Source organism: Rhodnius prolixus, unplaced genomic scaffold (genome assembly GCF_049639745.1).
Source record: "Rhodnius prolixus isolate KJV_2025 unplaced genomic scaffold, Rpr scaffold_1, whole genome shotgun sequence".
Classification (NCBI taxonomy): Eukaryota; Metazoa; Arthropoda; class Insecta; order Hemiptera; family Reduviidae; genus Rhodnius; species Rhodnius prolixus.
In genome coordinates, this window is record NW_027411581.1 from 56,527,452 (window position 1) to 56,536,420 (window position 8,969).

The following is an 8,969-nucleotide window of genomic DNA, read 5'->3' on the forward strand; positions in this document are numbered from 1 at the left end:
TACTTTTGAAGATAGAGTTTCAGAATAAAATTAAATAATATGAAATCATAAGCTCGCATAAATATATATGTGTTTAGATGGGTGATAGATTGTAGGTCGGCTATTTTTGGACGTAGATGCTCAGCAATATGATAATTGGTAAATTTTTACTAGTTTTACTAGTAATTCTTTGTTTACTACTTCTAGAACTCTATTTTTACGTCATGGCTTGGTCAAACACATTAGGTCGGCTTGACTGAAAAATAATTGTCGAGAAAGAAAGGAAAATATTTGCTAGTTTTACTAGAAATTCTTTGTTTTCCAATTCCGAAATTCTAAAATTATTTCACTCTTTGATCGTACTAATTAGGTCAGCTAGTTTTGGAAAGGGAACTTTAGAAAAATGGGGGAAAAAAATCATCTTTGCTAGATAGTCCAGAAATTCCTTATTTTCTCCTACTAACGTCTTTTTAAGGATAATACACTTTACGTCTATTAGTTTTGGATGTATAGGTTCAGATAAAAAGAAAAAGTTGAACATTTTTTACTAATTTAACTATTCTTCGTTTTCTATTTCTAGAATTCTATTCTTACGCCAGAAGAATGTGATCATGCACATTAGTTATGCTACTAATTATTAATTATGCTAGGTGACCCAATAGGTTAGCTAGTTTGAAGCAGTAGTTCAGCAAAAATTGTAAACTGGACAATCTAGATTTTCTCCTTCTAATGTGGTTTTTTCAATTCTTGGGTTGGATTTCACAACTTAAGTCCTAGTTGTTTTGGATTTTGAGATCCAGATAAAGAGAAAAAATTGACCCATCTTTACTACTTTTACTTGAAATTCTTTTTTTACTTCTACCATTCTATTCATACGCCAGGGCTTACAGTTAATCACAGTTAGACATGTTTTTGAAAATAATAGTTTAGAAAAAAAAAGGACAAAATGGGAAATCTTTGCTAGATTTACTAGAAATTCCTTATTTTCGTTTTCTAACATTCTATTCCCACACTTGGGTTTAAAGTTAATATGTAACTACAAAGAGATATACCTATTCAATGTTTGTTTCATTCCCTCGGAGTTAATTGTAGAAGGATTAGAACCGAGTAGAAAATCCAGAGATAAAACTGCGAATAATAAATGGGAAGAGTTTCTCGAGCTGTGCTCGAATTTTGATTTAGCAGTTAAACGGTAGAATATCAGGTGAGTCATTTGGGGAATATAATTTTATCAGAGGAGATGCTTGTTCGGTATTTAGTAACTAACGTGGAATAGCATTCTCAAATTGCGTAGCTAAATTATTTTCGGGTTTATTATTATTGAGACTGGAACGTTGGAAATCTGAGAATAATGTAATTAATGAATACCAAACGGTGTTCAGAAAAAGGTATTTAACGATTGATAACATATTAAATTTGGTGAATGTTATCGGACTGTAAACTCGTTTAAAACGACACAAAAAATATGCATTTTTTTAATCGATTTTAAGACGGCATTTGACTCTCCGGAAAATAACTCAATTTTTTACAAATTATTTCAGTTAGGAGTATCAAATAAATTTATTGGAGCCATTCGAAGGTTGTACAGGTTTACGGAATCCGCAGTATGGACTAAAAATGGGCTTACAGAGTCTTTTGAAGCAGTGATTGGATTAAAACAGGGTTGTTCACTCTCCTCTAGTTTATTTTCAATTTTCATTAAATGATTTTCATGATAATATTGGTGGAGGAGTAAAGATAAGATGTCGTATGTATGCCGACGACATTGTGTTGCTGGCGCCAGATCCGCATGTATTGTAAATGATGATTAATCATGTATCAGGCTCTGCAATTTAACAGTTAATAAAGAGAAATCTAAAGTGATGGTGTTAGGACGAAGAGGTAGGTATGCGAAAAAAGAAAAATGGTAGCTGGATGGTAAGCCCTTGGAAATTATTATAGTTATTTAGGGATTAGTTTTACCCCAAGTCTCAATTTGAAAAAACACTTTTTAGAGAAGTCTCTTAAAGCTAAGTTCGCCTTGAATTTCACCTATAGTAATATTCTTAATAAAAACGAAATACCAATTTCAAATTAAATGGTCATCTTTAATACTTGTGTGCGCTCAATAATATGTTATGCGGCCCAGGTCAGGGAAACCAAGTTTTGAAGAAATTTAAAAATTAAACCTATTTTTCATGAAAAAATTGTTTTTGCCGCCATTCAATTCTCCTAGATATATTTTGTACTTGGAAACAAATCTTTATCCGTTTTTTTACAATACGTTGAATTTGCATTTTAATTATATTAGAAAGGTTTTGGTGATGCCGGATTAATGGCTGCCTAAAAGTTTAACAAAGCAAGACTCACAACTACTATTATTAAAACTGTCCGGTAGGACAGTTGTATAAGGGTTGATCATCAAAAACTGCACGAAAAAGAGTAACGTTGAAAAACACCCAACTTTGACAATTTTTTTCTCTTTTTCTATAAAAGATAAAATTCCCAAATTTTCTTTATAATGTAGGGCAAATCCTCCTTTATAACTGTAATTTTTTTGCAACCACCCAGATCTAATAGATTTCGAGAAAAAAGTTGCCGAAAATGAGCAAAAACGGCATTTTCAAAAATTGTTGTTGTTCTTCTTGTTGTTGTTGTTGTTGTTGTTGTTACCTTTTTTGTAAACTGCGTAGCGCCTAAACGCGTGAACCGATTTTCATGAATGAGATGTCATTCAATTCGGAATTTTATGTAGATGTGCCTTTTGGGGGTCTCGACGCTGTACCTCGAATGGGAGAGGAGTTAGCCCCCTTAATGTAAGGCCCCCTCCAAAATTATTATTACTAATTACTCTGTAAATCTTGGCCCGATTTTGAAAAAAATTGGTAGGGTGATAGAGTTAGGGCTCCCCTACGTAACATTAAAGCGGCGATCAGCTCTTACACTTTTTTTTTTTTTTTTTTTTTTTTTTTTTTTTTTTTTTTTTTTTTTTGGGCGCATCGACTGCTGAGGTAATGATAGAATTGCTTATTCCAAATTTAAAAAAAACAGTAATAGTATTAGAAACAAGCTGCAACAATTTACTTCAAACTTTGTATCCTCACTTTCTACATAATATTCTAATAATAATAATATTCATCATCATTTTTATTAAAAACCATTTCCTGTGACGTGATTTCGTAGAGGTTTTTGGGTGGAAAATCTATTTCTCGACCTTCCATCTCAATTGGCCCTTAAACTTAAGTTACAGTTTAAATATTAGAAAAATATTAAATTTAGCCATTTAATATTTAATAAACTATTTCAATAATAAAGAAAATATATCGAGTAGATTTTAACAAAATGTTAAAAGAAAGTTGTAAGAATCAGCTGTTTAATTTCGTCTAAAAAATTTGAACTACATTAAAAATTATCCCTAATCTATTATTTAAAGTAAAAAAGCTTTAAAAATTATTTAATATTATTTTTTTCCCAAAAGAACGCAAGTCACCACCTGCGTGTGACGTCATAAAGTATACTTCAATACATTATTTATTAAAATCATTTAAAATATATTTCAAGCGTAGAAAAATATTTTTTAAGTCAAAATTTACAATAAATTAATGTATGAAATGATTTTTAATAATAAAAATGTACAACATGTGCTACGCAGTTGTTAATGGTCAGTAACAGCTGTTATAACCTTTCTTCTGCTGCTATCAGTAGATCAGTACAACTTGTGTTTCTGGAGGAGGAAATATCGCTTCTGCACAGTAAGTACATTTTCTTAATTCAAATTGATAATATTCCATCAAATTTAAATAATTATTATTAGAATATTAGAAAGAAACAAGTATACATAAAAATATGGTTATACATATTTTTATTTAAAGAAAGTCAGTACAGTTATGTCTGAAGAGGCATGAATTGTTACTTCTATGAATTTATATTAATATATTTATTTAATTTTCAATATTTTAAAACTACTGTTTACCTTTTTAGGATAACTATCTTAGTAATAAAAATTTGTTGGATTTTTCGTTTTCTTTTAGTAAGTAGTGATTTGCATGGTAAGATTAATTTTGTTGAATAAAACTATCTTCGGTAGAGTTGAGTTTTGCAATTCAAGTGATTTTTTGTTTTTAATTCTAAGCAAATAGGTGAACTTTAAGACATTACGTATAAAGAATTTGTAGTAGGTATTTACTGAAAATTGCTTTTTTTTTTTTAATTTTTAACATTCAATAATAGAAATAATGTTGATTCTTGAATGATTTATACTATTACAATTACTAAGAATGAATTTAAACTAAATCTATTTTTTTCGATTACGATGAAATGTTATGGACAGATGAGTGATAAATTCTTATGCTAAATGACAGGTATATAAATATATTTTTAAGTCAACTAGAACGAATCTTTTGATAAGGTTAAAATTAAATTCTTCTACATTAATTTTAGAATTCTTAGTTCCTTTAGCCGAAGGAACAAATTACTTCAAATGCTTATAAATGGTTTTAAAAATACTTATGAATTTTTAAAAAAGAATTAATTTTATTATTTGAATATTTTAGTCCAAATTTTGCTAAAAATATGTGTTTATTTAAGTTATATCCTTACATAAAGTTTTCGGCCAGTTATCCTAACCGTGGTGAAATTATAAAGCTTGAATTAGAAGCAGTTGGTGGTACTAAGTTGTTAATACTTGCTTACTACTGATTAACATTTAAAATTAATCTTAATAAATTTCTTAATTTGCATATTGAACTAATAAGGCTGTGTAGGTGAATTATTTATTAAGTTCAGCACACAACACTTGATTGCTCAAAATGTATTGAATTTAAGTTCTATAAGAATTTATTTTAAGTATAAAACGACATCTTCACCTACTTTTAGTGCAGTTTAGCTTCACTAAATTGATTTTGGAAACTTTCTTTCATCTCATTGAAAGATATAAAGTATTAATAGTATTTATTGGAAATAGTAAATAATCAAAAGTAGATAAATTCCCTTTCATTAGTGGTTTCATTAGAATTGTATGGCTCAGTATCACTTAACTATATTCATCATTCATGGATCTTAAGTATAAACGGTCTAATTTTAGAAAGAACCTTTAATTAACTTGCACCACAAACAATGGAGTTTAATTATGTTTAAAATTGGAACTATTTATGAAAAATAAGTTGAATTAAAAAAGCACTCACTATCTAGTATGGATTAGTAGGGGTATGAATTTATTTTAAACTAGTTGGAAGACATCTTAAACAATATTAGAGTTAAATTTTTTTCAAAAGTAGCTTTTGGGAAATCAGTCCAATTAGATGAAAGAAAAAGACTATTTTACGTAATTTAATTATTTAAAATTTTAAAAAATTGTTAGTTTAACCGTGATTGATAATGAAATTCCGAAATTTCAATCGAGAATAAGTACTTGGATTTTTAATGAAATAACAAGCTAAAATCTGACTTTGTCCTAAATTTAAGATTATTTTACATGTACGATAATCAGATAGAAAATACTTTCAGTTCCAAATGGCTGAAATTTTAGACTCCTTGGAAGTTTTCATGAAACTATTAAAATTGATTTGAAAAATTTAGTTTTGCTACGTTAATTTTGGAATTTCAGGTAGAAGAATTAACATTTAAGAATTTCTTTTTGATAATAATTTCTGTTGAAATGTGAGAGATTAATTTTAAATTAAAGAAAGGCAGATTTCCCTTTCTTTTTTAATTGATTGGGTTGGTTACTTTTGGCATCACTCTGTTTATCCAGTGGCGCTGCAATCTTCTTGCTTAGATCATAGCCATCTGCAAAATGCATGTTAATTTTTTGGCTTCTATTACTATCTTTAGATTATTAAATAGTTATTGCATACTCTAATTTATTATGTTTTATGAATACTGTGTTTCTCTAATCTTTTTCTTCTTATTGTTACAGGAACCGAGTTCGCGTTAAAATCCTCGGGAGTGATTGCTTCGGAAGTTTTTTTACCTCTTATTAAATATAATTTATATTTTTTAACCTCTGTGTACTAAAATATAATTGCTTCACGTTCTTCCAAATTCCGCAGTAAATTATTTGTTTGCGATAAAAGTATTTTTAACTAATGTTAAAGGGACAAGGCCCGTTTAGTCTACTCAGTTTAGTTTGGGGATGAATTTTCGAATCCTCCTTCACACCATTATCATTATAGTTGGTTCCATATCCAATCATCTGAGTCTTAATCAAGAGGAAAGTTGCAATTCAATACAAGGACACGGAAATTCTTTTTGTTCATGGGATTTCTTTGAAATTTGTGAGCAAACATTTCTGTACACTCATTGAAAATAGTAACATTTGTTAATACCATTATATTAAAAATGGAATACTTAAAAATAAAAAGGAAGGAAAGTTATTACAGTAATTTTTTCTTAATAATGATTGCTTTTTAAATTGTACATTAAACATTAGCAAATTTAGAGCAAAAATCGAAATGAGATAGCTTTTAGATGTTCGTTGTTTTCCATATTACGAATATAGGTCCAAAAACTTTGATAATAATCTTACCTACATAAAGTAGGGATAAAATAATATTTTAAACTAAGGTTTATCTTTAATCTATGAGAAAGGTATGGATTAGTTGTTTATTAAGATCCAAGGATTTTAGTACGTTTCCTGATTTACAAAATCCAAAACAAGGCACACATTGTAATCTAACTGGGGTTTTTCCGCTTCTTCATTAACACCATTCAGTTCGTCAATAACTCTTTATTGCAGTAGTTTTCCACCGTTTCCAAAGTATTTCTCTACTCATCTTGTTTTCATTCTTGTTGAATACATATATTAAGTCGCAAAACTATTCCCATCACACTCAAGAAATTAACTACATCCGTACAGGATCCAACTACTTTCAAGCCTGCATGCATCTTCTATCAAAAAAGGATTAATTTCTATTTGATAACCTTCCTTGCCAATTATGGAGAGATCAAGAAAGCAAGATGTTCTACAACTTGCCTCTACATTTAATAACATCCTTGGGAGTCCCATTTCTGCTCAAGCCTAATTCTTTAGTCAATGACAATGCCATTTTTTGGCACCCAAATAAAAAAGGATTCAATTGTGTTCTTTTTTGCTCGTGTGGCAAATTATTGAATTATGAATGATTGTAGAAATTTACTTTAAAGAACAATCTGCTCAACTGGTCAGAGTTCCGTCGCTACTGTCTAAATCAGCTAGTCTTCTTGTTTATCAGATGTTCTTTTTTGAATTGGTTTAATTTTCTAAGTTCCAAGTAGGCCTTATTACGTACATCCAAACAGAAAACTCTTTGACACACACACAAACTTTCGGAAATATACAGTAACTTCAACTTTTTCAGTTTTTCTGAGAGCTCTCATACGATTTGCAGACTCCCTTTAGTCCTATTCGTCAATCATCTAAGCTGTCTATAGTTGTCCATCGTTAGAGAATGTCAAGTTTAGTTTTATATTAGTAATTAATTGTTTTGATTGAGTTATTAGCTAGGACGAGTTGTTTTCTTCTTAATTAGAGTGATTTTTCGTGTATAAGGAATAGTTTCAACATTTGAAATATAGTGTCATTTGCGCTTTCTGTACAAAGTTGTCCTTAGTTATGTAAAGTTTAGGTTTAGGACAGTAGACGTTCTCCTTATCGTAATACACTTTTTTCTTGTCCAATCAAGCTGTTTGGATTAATTAACCAAAAACCAGTTTAATCCTTCGTTATTTGCAATGTTAAAAAGAAAAACGTACAACTTCTTTGTAACTTTTACATCTGGCTTACTTCGACGTTGTCATTACCGAAAACACCCTTTTTACTCTCTAAACTAGGTGCTAGCTCCTAATTCTTTCTTAGTTTTTTGGTATAAGTAAAATGAAAAAGGTCAACATCAGACGCAACATCTAATTCAAACCAAAATAGCCATAATCAATACCGAAAAACTCCCATTTCCTCTCCATTCTAGATGATATTCTAATTTTTTCATTTGACGAGTGAAGTGAACAATGTCTACCGCTGTTGTTATATTTAGAGGTAGCCTAAAGAGCTGTTTTCTTTTCCACAAAACATTATTTCGCTATCCATTCTAGATGTCAGTTTCAAATTTATCACTCATATTTCGCTATGTGTAATTTGAATAATGTTCACCCCAGTTGTTATATTTAGAGGTAGTCTCTTTGACACGGTACACTCATTTCTGTCTAAACTAGCTGATAGTTCCTTCGTTTTCGCTATAAATAAAGAGAAAAAGGACAACACATATAATATCTAGTATTGGCCTTAAAAGCCTGTTACTTTACTTCAGAACACCATTATGTTGTGTAAACAAGGTAATACATTCCAATTTTTCCTTCGTTTCTCACAGTAAGTGAAAGAAAAATAACTAACCTATTTGTAAAATTCAATTCTGACCTAAGTAGGCGTTATCACTGCCTCAAAACCATCTTCTACTCTCCAATCTCAATACTAGTTTTTAATTTTTTATTCGTTTTTTGCAATGATTAACAAAGAAGGGACAATCCCTTTTGTAATAAAACGATACTGGCCTAAATAGCTGTTTTTCTTACCTTCATTTTCCGCTAAGTGTGAGATGAAAAAATCCTCCTAAGGATTGGATTATACAATAAAGGGAGAAATTTGAAAAATCATTACTAGGTCTAATTTCAATTAAGTTTCTTTTCTTCTTTTAGAATTGTATTCTTACGCCACAACTTAATGATACACATTAGATAGGCGTGTTTTGAGGAAAAAAGTAAAAATATTGAAAATCTTGGCTAGTTTTACAAGAATTTCCTCAGTTTCTCCTTCTAACATTCCATTTCTAATGCCCTAAATTAGAAGTTTGCAAAAAAATGCTCACTAATGATTTTGCATGCATTATTAATTAAACATACCTATATATTCTCTGCAAGTAGATGATGCACTCTGCCATTCTTTTATGTCTGCTCTTCTATTTTTGTGAGTCAAGCTACTTTTCGGAGGAATTAAAAATGAACCCATTATATTATGGAATTAAATAAAATAAAGCACTCAA

The 8,969-nt window shown here is 29.7% G+C and overlaps 1 long non-coding RNA gene across 1 annotated transcript; it reads left to right on the top strand.

Annotated features, from left to right (window-relative positions):
• The first annotated feature begins 2,348 nt into the window (after positions 1 to 2,348).
• Positions 2,349 to 6,332, top strand: LOC141445995 (uncharacterized). The gene is made up of 2 exons (XR_012453434.1): positions 2,349 to 3,710; positions 5,876 to 6,332. It is a non-coding gene; the product is annotated as an uncharacterized lncRNA (long non-coding RNA).
• Positions 6,333 to 8,969: the final 2,637 nt, after the last annotated feature.